Source organism: Pogona vitticeps, chromosome 1 (assembly GCF_051106095.1).
Source record: "Pogona vitticeps strain Pit_001003342236 chromosome 1, PviZW2.1, whole genome shotgun sequence".
Classification (NCBI taxonomy): Eukaryota; Metazoa; Chordata; class Lepidosauria; order Squamata; family Agamidae; genus Pogona; species Pogona vitticeps.
In genome coordinates, this window is record NC_135783.1 from 59952668 (window position 1) to 59966686 (window position 14019).

Sequence of the window (14019 nt, forward strand, 5' to 3'; positions counted from 1 at the left end):
GTCTCCTATCCATGTACTATCTAGGACTGAACCTACTTAGCTTCCAAAATCAGATGAGCTGGGGTGTATTTGTAGTGGGACTGATTTCTAGATTGCATAACAGATTCCAGTACCACTTATCCTACCTTTTTCTGGATTCTGTCTAACATCTTTGGGTGGTGCAGAATGTTTACACATTGAATTTGTTAAAAGAATGGTGAAAGTGAAACTATTAATCTTAATGAAGGCAAATCCATTAACGGTGGATTCATTAAAAGGAAAATGAATCCATTAAAATAGTAAGATTGCATTTATAAAATTTTAATGTATCTCTTTAGGTGTGCTCCTTCTCTGGTTGTATATACGATCTGCACACAGTGATACCAAGCATACTGAGTCTTCAGCATTTGTGCAATATCCTTTCTTAGCAGGAATGAATAGTAATATTATAAGAGGTCATTAAAACCTGACAGGACAGTCCATATTTAATGCTACATATATGTATGGTCATACACGACAGACAAGTTCAGTGAAGCAGCATTAATCCAGGAAGCTCAGAGTCAGCACAAAGGAACATGACATTTTCTGATCCCATGCATCTTTTTACATGGCAGTGCACAACAGAGCATACAAACCACTATGTAAGGTTTCTGGTGATAAGTAACTTAACTAGATGCGGAGGAATTTTCATCTCTAAAACTCTCTTTCTGAGTCCATTGCACGCCAAATCTGGTTGACCTTCTAAATCTCTTCTTTCTTCGGTACAGAGCTATTTATGTGGGGGAACATTGAAGCATGTGCTCTTCCACCTGCATCCTGAAGGGTACAGATGTACTACCAAGTGCCTGTTTTAAAAATATGTAGAATGTAATTAAATAAGAATTAGTTTTGGACTGAATGAATTAATCAACTAGATGACCTTCACACTAGTCTTTGGTGGCAAAGGTTCATTGCTTATAGAGCCTAAATAGAGTTTTTTTCACCTTGATTCTTACTCACCTTGCTATTTGTAGTCATTTGTTCTGATTAAGTTGAACACCAAAGATGCCAGAGCACAGAAAAATAAGGTCTTCTTGTTTTATGCTCCACATGTGATAAATATTCATTTAAACTATAGCAGCTGATTTAATTTTCACACTTGAGGTTACTGCTGCATTGCTTCTAACTTGGACTAAAATACAAGAGCTCTTGGCTGAAACAGTGAATCCAGAAATCTGAATGATTTTACATGAGTTATATATATTCCCACTGTGATTTAAAACTACATCTATAAAACTAGGACAACACCACTGTTTTGTACAAGCATGTTTCAAGAATAAATTCATTAATGCATATGAAGTGCTCAGAAACATAATGACAGTGATTAGCAGCATAGAAAAGTCTCTGAATTAATACACTGATTACTGACAAATATAATTTGGGTTTTCAGGGATGCAAATTTCATTCAATTGTTGTTCTTTTCATTCTGATCTTAGCATGCTGACTATCCTCTCCCCCTCTTGTGTGAAGGATTTGGCTACATAATATTGAGAGCAGAATGAAGTTAATGTTCAGTAACCCTTTAGATCCTTAGCAATAATCATACACTTGCAAATTATATGCAAATTCCAATTTGGGCATATAGTTGGGAAGTTTTATTTTCTATTATCATCTAGCTAGCTTGCTCCTTCCTTCCTTCCTTCTGTTTTAACATGGGAACTGGTTTTTAGGAATAGACCAAGACTGAAATGAGGAGACCTTCATACTATTAGGATGCTATTGTGGCTGTGACTTATTATATCTGCATTACAAATTTTTTTGTTTGGTTTGGTTTGGCTTGCTATTTTTCAATTTCATATCATGATCTGGGATCCATAGAATTCTGCAGTTTTCGCTCCCTTCTCTTCCTTTGTAACACTCCTTCTGAACCCCATGTTCAAGTAGAATTAGAAATTTTAATCTGTTTTTTTTAAAGAACATGCCTTGTAATGGCTGAATGATGACACAAGTATCTTTGCTTCCCAGCCCTGCTCAAATCTCACAAGCAGCAAGATATTTGCAATAATGGTGGACTTGGACTACAGTCCAGTGACTTGGCTAGTTGTGTGCATTCATGCACATGTTTATGTGTTCAGCTGTTCCTATTTTCAAATGTACAGGACTTTAAAATGTGCTTTTTTAGATGTGAGCCTCATCCTGAAAAATTCACGTGAGCTTAGCTGGAATATTTGGACAGCTCTTGTAAAAAGTCTGTTGGTGACAGTATTTCTTCAGCAATTACCCAAGGCAAAATTTGCAGGCAGCCTTATAAAAAGATGACAGTCTAAAGATAAGGTGGCACAGGTGCCATGTCCAATTTTAAAAGTGTTACCCCTTTACACAGGTTTCATCTTGTTGCCACAGAAGTTGATGGGAAATGGATTTTACTCTAGGCAAGACCTGGGACTCAGGAAAAACATAAGCTCTTAAATTTCATCACAGTGTCAGAACAGCAAATGCTAGATAATGCAGAAAATATGTGTAACTATTATAAGAGATGACTGTCAGCCTGCACTACAGCAAATTAAGATGGCTATCCGGCCAGAAATTTATAGATACATTTTTCTGATTTCTTTTAAACTGGTTATTGTCTTCATTCAAACAGGGTTTTTTCTTCTTCTGAGTTTTGAGGCCCTAAGGAACTCATTTAATACAGATGAAATTGCTGCCTTCCATATAGGCGACAATGACTCCGCCATTTCACTTTTAGCCTTTGAGAAAAACAACAATCCCAGATGTTCACGATAGTAGCTCTTGTTTGAGTTTTTACAACTTTGCATGCAGCCTGGAGAAGGTGTAGCAGGGAGAGACATTTCTGGGCTGAGTTGACTGTTAGTCACTAACCAATGGTTCCATTCTGCCTTTGAATTCAAAGAGAGACCCGCCTCTTTGCTAAATGTTTTTCTTCCTCTCCTGAGTCTGTGGAAGCAGTCAGTTTGGTTCAACTCTTTGCTGTCTGATGTGTTCACAACTGTAAGTAAAGAACATGGTTTTTATTCTTTCTACTAATGTTTCAGAATGGATTATTGAGAAAGTGTGAGTTGATGAGAAAAATGGTGGACTTCTCTGGGGAACTTGAAGCAATTCTACTCTGTGAATCCCTGCACTTCAGCTGCACAACTAGAGGGATTTAAGCAGAATGTCAAAACTCTGCAACAGATCTTACCAGCCTTACCCAACAAAAGCAATGTTCACAGATATTTAAGTTGTGCCCTGTGTCATCTGAGGGGTACTAGGTTGATTACCTCTGAAATACAGGCTCTTCACTCTGACATACTGACACACTTTATGCAATGCTTATTTTGTAAGCCGCCCCGAGTAGACATGGTCTAGAGGGGCGGGGTAAAAATCAAATAAATAAATAAATAAATAAATAAATAATTTTTGAGGGAGCTGTGAACTGTAAACATATGTACATATTGGAAGCCATAGTGGGTGCGTTACAACAAATAAGTTGCCCAGTGTGAGGGCATACATGAGTGTAAGGCTCCACCTCCTGAATAATTTTAATCTTTATCTCTTGGTTGGTGTCAAGAAAAGGGGCAGTGGTTATTCCTCCTACCTTTCCTTCATGACATATTTTTTATCCTATCTCAGTTACGTTTTAAGTGACTAACATTATTTACAAAACATGTGACACATACAAAAATAATTAAAGCTATAAAACTGTGGGGGGCAGGGGAAATCCAGGCCTTTCCTCAGCAGTATAACACTGAACTAACCATCCTAACTCAGAGATGGGAGGGGGAGGGGCAGAGGTTGATCGACTCCTGTCACAGCTGATCATCATCAGCATTGGCTAGGACTGGTGGGGCTTGAAGTCAGCACCAAATCCCCAGTCACAAGGTCCCCTTGACAGGTAAAGGCAAAGGTTCCCCTTGACAATTTTGTCCAGTCGTGTCCGACTATAGGCGGTGGTGCTCATCTCCGTTTCCAAGCCATAGAGCTACCGTTTGTCCGCAGACAATCCTCCGTGGTCACATGGCCAGTATGACTAGACACAGAACGCCATTTACTGTACCTTCCCACTGAGATGGTACCTATTTATCTACTCGCATTTTTGCATTTTGCATGCTTTCGAACCAGTAGGTTGGCAGGAGCTGGGACAAGCGATGGGAGCTCACTCCATCACGTGGATTTGATCTTACAACTGCAGGTCTTCTGACCCTGCAGCACAGAGGTTTCTGCGGTTTAACCTGCAGTGCCATCACGTCCCCACAAGGTCCCAGAAGTGTATATAGTTATGTCTTGTGTGCAGAAACTGGAATAGCAGAATGTCTTTCTCCCCTCTCATCCACTAAATTTTCATAAGAGGAAATTCAGCACAGATAAAAGGGAAAAGTTTTTCACATCATGTGTATAGTAAAAATATGGGCATTTTTATCACAAGAGGAAGTGATCATCACCAATTTAGACAGCCCTAAAAGGGGATTGAATAAATTCATGGAAGGCAAGGCTGTTGCCAGTTTCCAGTCACAACAGCTATAATCGATCTATGTCTTTGAGTACCAAAGACAGTATGGGTTTGTGTATCAGCTGCTGGGACACATGAACAGGAGGGTGCTGTTGTACACATTTCCTGCTTGGGGGTTTGTCTTACTAGTCCATTGCCTGCCTGTCTCTGTGCATTGCTAAAATGTTGAGGCTGCTGTCTGGTAGGGAAGGGAGGTATTTTTCAGTGAGGAAGTCAAGCATGGAACTGCCTTTTCAACCATAAAGGATGAGGCAGATGAGGATTAGGGAGACGCCACTGCAGTCAGGGGAGAGAAATAAGTTGTTGATTACCCCAAAATTGCCTCCCAGTTCTAATAACTCAAACAGCCCTTGGGATTGAAAATGCTATTGCTAAATATGAAGCTGATGAAAGGTGAGGCAACAAACATTCAGGACGTTCATTGATCTTAGGTGAATGTACACACCTGGCTTGCATTAGAGAGACCCAGCTGGCTGGGGGGAGGGAGGGGAGCAGTCACTCTCAGTTTTGGCCAACTAATTTTCTGAGCAGTACTGGATGCAACCTGGGAGTGGAAAGGTGGGGCTGTGGTAGTCTGTCATGACTGCGTCATTGATCCCACAAGGTGCCCTGTCCCAGTCTGCCAAGTCTGAGAGCAGTTGCCTGGGATAAAATAGGGATTTTGCTAGTGTGCAGTGCGCGCGCGCACACACCAACAATCTCCTTCTTGAATCAACTGAGTTGGTCTTGGGGGATAGTGCTAGGATAGGAAGCCAACACTTTGGCTTGTTCTGCTGTGGGGCTTAAGGTTCCATGTCCAGCTCACTTTTCAGGAGAGGCTCAAGATTTCATATGTTTCATGATCACCAAACCTGAGACAGAGAGTTACTCTTCTCTTCCACTGCACCTGCACAGCACTGTGTAGTGGAGCTGCTTTGAGTGGCCAAGGGCTTATCAGCACTCAGCAGCCTGTTGCGAAGAATTTGCACAGCACTTTGCAGACAGAGTCACCTGAATCTTCACTAACTAAAAGATGCTGCAGTTGATGCAGGGCCCATGGATGCAATTTTGGTTCTTTTTGTTCCATAGTAATGGGCATATTTCCATTTGTGCAACCTAAGGATGTGGACAAGATCTTTAGAAAGGTGACAGCCACCATGTATGCACTGGACTGTTGCTTTTCCTGGCTCATAAAAGTCGCTAAGGGGGTCTGGCCAAGTGAGAAAGGTTAGTGGCTCCAGGAACATTAGTATGACTGCTATTGTGAAAGGCCTCCTTGTATCTACTGTTCTACTGAATCTACCAGCCAGTTTCCAATACTGTATTGCATTTTTTATCAAGGGATTGGAGTGTGTGGTGGCTTTTCAGATCTAAGAGGTCCTATAAATGGATTATCTAGACTACCTCAGCCTTACTTCAGGTCTGATTATGTATTAATGGAAACAGGTTTGCTTGCCTGGGTGGACAGCTTACGATGGAGACTGGACATTGGGGGTGTTCCCCTGCTGGTTCTGGGAGCCTGTTAGTGGCTTTTGATACCATCTACCATGGTATTCTTCTGGGCCATCTATTTGTGAAGAATCTCAGAGGCACTCTTTTACAGTGGCTGTGGTCCTTCCTAGGTTCTTAAAGAAAGGGGGGTGCCTGACCACCTTATCTGTCTCCTGAGAAATCTATATATAGAACAGGAAGCAACAGTTAGAACTGGATATGGAACAATTGATTGATTCAAAACTGGGAAAGGAGTACAAGAAAGTTGTATATTGTCCCCCGGCTTATTTAACTTATATGCAGAATACATCATGCGAAAGGCTGGACTGGATGAATCCCAAGCCAGAATTAAGATTGCCAGAAGAAATATCAACAACCTCAGATATGCAGATGATACCACTCTGATGGCAGAAAGTGAGGAGGAATTAAAGAACCTTTTAATGAGGGTGAAAGAGGAGAGCGCAAAAAATAGTCTGAAGCTCAACATCAAGAAAAAATTAAGATCATGGCCACTGGTCCCATCACCTCCCAGCAAACAGAAGGGGAAGATATGGAGGCAGTGACAGATTTTACTTTCTTGCCTCCATGATCACTGCAGATGGTGACAGCAGCCACAAAATTAAAAGATGCCTGCTTCTTGGAAGGAAAGCGATGACAAACCTCGACAGCATCTTAAAAAGCAGAGACATCACCTTGCCAAAAAAAGTCTGCATAGTCAAAGTAGTGATGTATGGAAGTGAGAGCTGGAACATAAAGAAAGCTGACCACCGAAGAATTGACACCTTTGAATTGTGGTGCTGGAGGAGGCTCTTGGGGTTCCCCTGGACTGCAAGGAGAACAAACCTATCCATTTTGAAGGAAATCAACTCTGAGTGCTCACTGGAAGGACAGATCCTGAAGCTGAGGCTCCAATACTTTGGCCATCTCATGAGAAGAGAAGACTCCCTGGAAAAGACCCTGATGTTGGGAAAGTGTGAAGGCAAGAGGAGAAGGGGATGTCAGAGGATGAGATGGTTGGACAGTGTCATTGAAGCTACCAACATCAATTTTACCCAACTCCGGGAGGTTCTGGTCCATGGGGTCATGAAGAGTTGGACATGGCCAAATGACTAAACAACAACAAATGGTCCTTCCTGGAAGGATGAGCTCAGAATCTGGTATTGAATTAATCCTTTTCAACATCCTGGCCATCAGCTTGAACTCTCGGGGTTCAGTTCTATCCTGTATTCTCTTCAACATATACGCAACTGCTGGAAGAGGCTGTCCATAATTTGGGGGTTTGGTGCCAACAGTATGCTTTCTTCTAACTCCAAGTTTAGTGTTTTGGTTCTAGACCAGTATCTGATATCAGTAATGGACTCAATAATGGACAGATTGAAAATTAATCACAAGACAGAGATGCTTCTCATCATGTGAAAGTCAGTTCACAGAAAAGGAATTCAGCCTGTATGTAATGGGGCAGTACTCCGTATGAAAAACTATGCCTTCAGCTTGTGTGTTTTCCTGGCTGCAGCCCTGATGCTCGGGGTTTCGGCAGTGGCCAGGAATGCATTTGAACAGTTAAAGCCAGTGTGCCAGCTGTGCCCTTTCCCGGAGATGCCTGATTTGGCCACAGAGATGCATTCCTTTGATACATCCAGCTTGGATTATTATGATTCATGTTTCAGGGGGCTGCTGTTGAAGAGTGTTCAAAACACTTTAGCCAAACTGCTGATCAGCACTGGTTACACAGAGTTACGTGCTACAGTATCTTCAATGGCTGCTGGTCCATTTCTGGAGCCAATTCAAAATACTAGTTATTGGCCATTGAGCCCAAGAAGATTTGGGACCAGGCTATCTGAAGGACCATCTCTTCCTATATGAGCCTTCCTGGCTTTTAAAATCTGCAGAAGAAAGCATTCTCTGTTTGGTGAAAGTGCAAGAGGGGGCCTTTCTTCAGGCTCCTCCCAGCCCTCGTAGAATGCCCTCTTTCAGGCGGCCACTTTGGCTTCTTCCCTGCTGTTCTTCAGGTGGCAGGAAAAGGCAGGCTCTTAACAACAGAACTGCACAATTGCATTTGTATTGCAGGATGCTGTACACTTTTATTGCTTTTTTATGTGTATTTTAAAATCATTTCGAAATTCTTATCTTTTCATATACAGTGGTCACAATGACCAGAAAGGTGGGGTATAAATGGAATAAATAAATAAATAAATAAATAAATAAATAAATAAATAAATAAATAAATAAATAAATAAATAAATAAATAAATAAATAAATTTATATGTTTAATTGTTTTCTAATGCTATAGCATTTTGTGCTATAACTGTGTTTTTAACTTTGCTTTTTGTTGTACCTGTTTTTAATCATTTAAAAAGGATTGCGCCCCCATATTGGGAGAAAGACAGAATAGAAATGAAATGAAATAAATGTGCAAGAAACTGACTATTATATTAACATAACACTGGACTAGATGGATCTTTGCTTGATCCAGCCTGCTTCTTCATATGGCCAAAGTCAAAACCCCATTTAGTTTTTAGCCTTTATTCGCTATATTCACAGTCTCAGATCTGGGCACATTACATTTAAAAAAAATAATAATCCACAGCTCACTATTTAAAGAGTCGCATGTAGATAAGATGTTACTTTAAAAAGTTTTAGGTACAAAAATATACTTGAAAACACAAAATCCAAAATAATCACCTCAAATGAAACCTTCATCAACGTTTTAGGAATAAACACAATATATTACCCATTAGACCAGAAAGTAATATGATTTAGTAAAGGAACATTATTATATCCTCATTAGCAGAGCAAACAAACACATTACAAATAACATCATTATTTACAATATGTTACTTCAAAGCATAATTCATACCTAGGAAAATGCCTTGTCCACTTTTAAAGCAAATGTGCTGGGTCTTCTATAGAATCAGTGACTTAAGGATTACTTATAGGCTTTTCTTCTGTAAATGTAAAACAGGCAGAGTGTATTTTGTGACCTGCTGATTTCTGATATGGAGCACTCAACTAAATCACCTTTGTTCCCTGTTTTGCCTGGAGGGTGAAAAATTACATAAAAGTCTGTGTCATCCCACTTGTTAGAACAGTGGGTAAACAGTATGAGACAAAAGATAAAGCCAGCTCTCCTGTTAGTTGTCTCATGTGATGGATGAGTCAGGGAGCCTTTGGTCAGCATGACGTGCAAAAGGCAAAACCCTGGGATGGGTCAAAACACAGAGGAGATGGTAGTGAAATGACATCCACAAATGGCACTTGAGTGTGGAAAGACAGCTATGCCTGTGAGCAAAACAAATAGGTAAAAAGTTGACTTGTTGGAGGCTTTCCCTCCCCAAAGGCTTTAGAGATATCTAGATTGCTTGACTTTTCATCTCTATAAAGTCTTTCAACTCAGCAGAATGTAGGATGAATTGGTGTTGGCACCCGTTAGAGAAATAAACATTCTGACATTAATACTGACAAGCAGGCCAAACATAGATTTGTATTCTTTTGGTTTCTGGAGAGAAAAGCAGTGTGAGAAGGAAAAGGCTTTGTTCCAGTTTGCACACATTATAATAATTTTTTTCAATGTCCTTGTTGTCAAAAGCTCATATTTATGAAGGGTGGTTCAATTGCCCTTTCCACACAGTTGTTAATATCATCATGAGTACCTTGTCATCACATATACAATATATTTTTGAAAGTAAAACAAAATAATAGAATAGAGTAAACTGCAGAAGGGATAATCACATGTGAGTCTCTTTTCAGATATGAGAACTATAATGTTAATTTCCAGCACATGAGTCTGTGGGCATTATTGGAATGGATGAGGGACTGATACAATCAGCCTGGAGTGGTTTGAGAAACAGATACCAGAGTATGAGCTCCATTGCTGTTCTTTGATCTGAAATGAGACAGCTTTCATTGGGTCTGGGTGACAGGGAATGAGATGATATGATCAAGTCAAAAGGTATCCACATCTGTGCCTAGAGGCAGAACTTTCTGTCTGGGAAACAAGAGACTTTTCAAAGATTCATGTGGACTAGGGAGGTACAGTTCTCTGTATCTTGTGTATCTCTGGTTAGGAGAAATGGCCCAGTGGGGTTCTTTATCTATTAAAATTTTAAAGGAAAGCCTAAATGAAAGATCAGTAAGATTGGGGTGGGTTTGAGAAAACCAGAGCATGAGTAATGGTTTTAAGAAATACCAATACTGTACATTGAGGATGTAATGCATGTACATCCAATATTCTGGACAACAAAACCAAAACCAGGAAATGGTTGTAGTTTTCTGGCCTGCATTACTGGGTGGCCACAGAGGACAGTGGGGGCCTCCCTCTCATTTGTCTACCTGGGCATTCCATCCAACATAAAGGTAGACTATAGGGAATGGAGGAGTTGCCATTGTTTCTAAAAACACCTTGGAGGCTGTCAGGCTCTCCCTCTTGGTGATCCCAGATCTGGAGGCCCTCCATGTGTCGTTGGAGACCAGGGATGCTCCCGCCCGAAATTCGCTTGGCCCCTTCTCTGAGGTCCTTGGCTATTTAAACAGGCATTCCCAGATATTACATCAAAGGGACGCAGAGTTGCTATCCGTGTTTCATTTTTTGTAAACTACCCAGAGTGGCCTCAGTAGCCAGATGGGTAATATATAAATTAAACAAACAAACAAACAAACAAACAAACAAACAAACAAACAAATGATGTGCACCAAATATCTAGAAAGAAAAAATAAACTCATGTGTGAAACATTTCAATGTGTGCACCAACATTTAGGAACGAATATAATTACACACTGCAACTATGCATATTTGAACAGTGGCAGGATGATGCTCTGGGATTCAGTGCATCGTTTTGCCTTGTTAAAGATTCTTCATGTAATTATATTCCTCCTTTTTAATAGTCATTTTCCAAGCTCTGAAGAAACAGTAAAGAAAAGATGTAAAATATCATAAAATACTGAGATTGGCCAAGTGCTGAGTTGTAATGGTAAATAAATCTGTGATCAGAGGACTTTCTCCCATTTTACACATAGATTTTTCCAACTTGAGACAAAGATTAATGCCCTTGTCAGAAACTAAGTATGGGATATAACATGAGTATGGTCATATGCATCCTGTTGATTCTCCTGGACCTCTCAGCGGCTTTCAACACCATTGACCATGGTGTCCTTCTGGACAGATTGGCTGGGATGGGAATGGGAGGCACCATTTTATGGTGGTTCTGCTCCTACCTGGTTGATCGAGTCCAGAGGGTGGTACTGGGGAACAGTAGCTCTGATCCCTGGCAGTTGTGTCCTGGGGTTCCTCAGGGCTCTATACTGTCCCCCATGCTATTCAATATCTACATGAAATTGCTGGGGGAGGTTGCTAAGAGGTTTGGGCTGAAGAGTCAGCAATATGCTAATGATAGCCAGCTCTACTTCTCATTCTCTACCAATCCAGGTATGGCAGTCGCCGTTCTGAACTCATGCTTGGACTCGATAATGGACTGGATGAGGGTCAATAAACTGAGACTCAATCCAGACAAGTTGGAAGTGCTGCTGGTAGGTGTTCCGCCAGATAGGTTAAAGGGACATTTCCCTGCCCTAGACGGGGTTACACTCCCCCTAAAGCAGAGGTCGTCAACCCCCAGTCTGTGGCCTGGTGCCAGTCCGTGGCCTGAGCTGGACCGGGCCATGGAGACAGACCTCCTGCCCCCCCCCGCACACACTCCCCTCCCCACAGCTGCCAGCACTGACATGAGCAATCCCTCACCCCTTAACACATGGACCTGAGCGCCCTCGTGAAGGGATGGGCAGGCGCTCGGGCAGGCGGGCAGGTGCTCCTATGCATGTGCGAAGGGGTGGGGGAGTGCTCACACCAGTGCTGATGGGTGGGCACTCCTCCACCGCTTTGCACATGCGCCCTAGAGTGCACACACATGTGCCCAAGAGAGTGCTGCACCTGCGTGAGTGCGGGTGTGTGTGTGTGCCCTGCCTTCCTCAGAGGCTCAGCCAGTTCGCGGTCCCAAAAAGGTTGGGGACTGCTGCCCTAAAGAACAGGGTCCGTGGCTTGGGAGTACTCCTTGAACTGGGTCTGACCTTGCAAGCCCAGGTGGACTCGGTGTCCAGGGGTGCCTTCTTACAGCTGCAGAGAATATATCAACTTCGCCCTTACCTGGATGAGCAGAGCCTGGCAACAGTCACACATGAACTGGTAACAACCAGACTGGACTACTACAATGCACTATACGTTGGGCAGCCTTTGAAGACGGTCCGGCGACTGCAACTGGCACAGAACCGGGCTGTGCAGCTTGTAAGTGGTGCTGCTGCACGGACTCAAATCATGCCAGTTCTGAAAAATTTACACTGGCTGCCGGTTGCTGCTCAGGCCCAATTCAAAGTGCTTTGACATAAAAAACTCTAAACGGCTTAGGACCTGGTTACCTAAAGGATCTCCTTCTTCCATACGATCCTGCCCGTCCTCTAAGATCAAGCAAGGAGGCCTTTCTGGAGGTGCCATCCCTGAAAGAGGTGAGAGGTGTGAGGGATGGCATCGGCCATCTCGGCTGTCCTCCCCCCCCCAAAAAAAACTTTGGAACGCCCTCCCTATAGAGATCCGCCTGGCTCCAACATTTTTGGCTTTTCGGTTCCAGGCAAAGACCTTTCAGTTTAGGCAGCATTTTAATTAAATAGTATTCTTTAGCTGGCCATATGAGCTGCAGGATTTATTAATGATAAATTGACTGTTTTAATATAGAGTATCATTATAATATTACCTATTTTTAATGGTTTAAATGTTTGTAAAGTTTCAATATTGTTGTATGCTGCTCAGGGACCATTGGTAATGGTGTGGCTAAAAAAATCTTGTAAATAAATAAATAAATATAACTATTGATCTCATGCTCAGTATTTATGTAGGCATTCTTCTCACTAAATATCCATTACACATTGCAAAATGTTTTTCTGATGAAGGTGTTACTAGTAATGCCAGTAAAATGTAGCATGTGCTATATGTGCTATAGATGATGTATTAATGAAAATCTTGGTGCATGAGATCCAAATCTTCTTGTGATGCTGTTAAAAACATCAAGTTTGTGGACATTGTGGTGGTACAGCCATAAGAGCAGTGGTTCCCAACCTTGGGCAATCTAGGTGTTCTTGTACTGGAGTTCCCAGAAGCCTTAACCATCAGCTGTTCTGGACAGGATTTCTGGGAATTGCAGTCCAAGAATACTTTGGGTTACCCATAGCTTGAAACTACTGCATTATAGCATCACATTTCAGCATAGAGATACTGGTGTCGCTAGCTAACACCAAGATATACACTCTGGCAGCAAAAGTGAGACGTCCAACTCTGACTATTGTTCCTTTTGGCCAAATACTTACAGGCCTGTTTGCCTTTTAGGACACAAAACAACCTGTCACTGTACTTACCATGTTTTGCACAATGCTGTGGCTGCTCTTTAAACATGGGATTCTTTTTAAAACTGATTTCACAAACAGGGAAGGACTGCCTGAATCTACTTTCTGCAACATGAAAGTGCTTTCAGTTCTCATTACATACTATCTTTAATTTCTGTTTCTGGCCTGATGGTATGGAGGATTGCTGTGTATATCTGATTCTTTTTTGGTACTGTCCAACATTGATTGTGAACTTAAAAATGGTCATTGCTGCTGCACCAAGGACATTTGCTCAGGAAGGAATAAAAAAAACTGCTACATCTTTCCTCAAACAAAGCTGCAGTGCAAAGGAGGGTTGCTTTCATTAAGTGATATTTTAGAAAAATGAAATTCAGGAATTTAGTCAACCAGTGTCTGTTTAGAATGGAGGGAACCTCTATTTATCTCGTTGCAAGGCCTTCCACTTTCTATCCTTATGGTTTAATGTCAAAACATTTATGTATTTAAATTTTCATGTATGACCAATAAAGTGATATACAACACAGCTCTTGCTCCGATATGTTTCCATGAGGTTTGTGCAGGAAGTCTTTTATGTAGATCGTGTGCCACCATGAGCCAGATCTGTCTGCCTCCCATTCTGCTGTTCTTAATCATCCTCACAGAGTAAATGCATTGCCAAGCAAGGGGAACAAAAGAGATTGGTGATTTGCATAAAA

The 14019-nt window shown here is 41.6% G+C and overlaps 1 long non-coding RNA gene across 1 annotated transcript; it reads right to left on the minus strand.

Annotated features, from left to right (window-relative positions):
- Window positions 1-1611: 1611 nt before the first annotated feature.
- LOC144585890 (uncharacterized) lies at window positions 1612-8935 on the minus strand. The gene is made up of 2 exons (XR_013540488.1): window positions 8799-8935; window positions 1612-2968 (listed from the first exon to the last, which is right to left on the minus strand). It is a non-coding gene; the product is annotated as an uncharacterized LOC144585890 (long non-coding RNA).
- Window positions 8936-14019: the final 5084 nt, after the last annotated feature.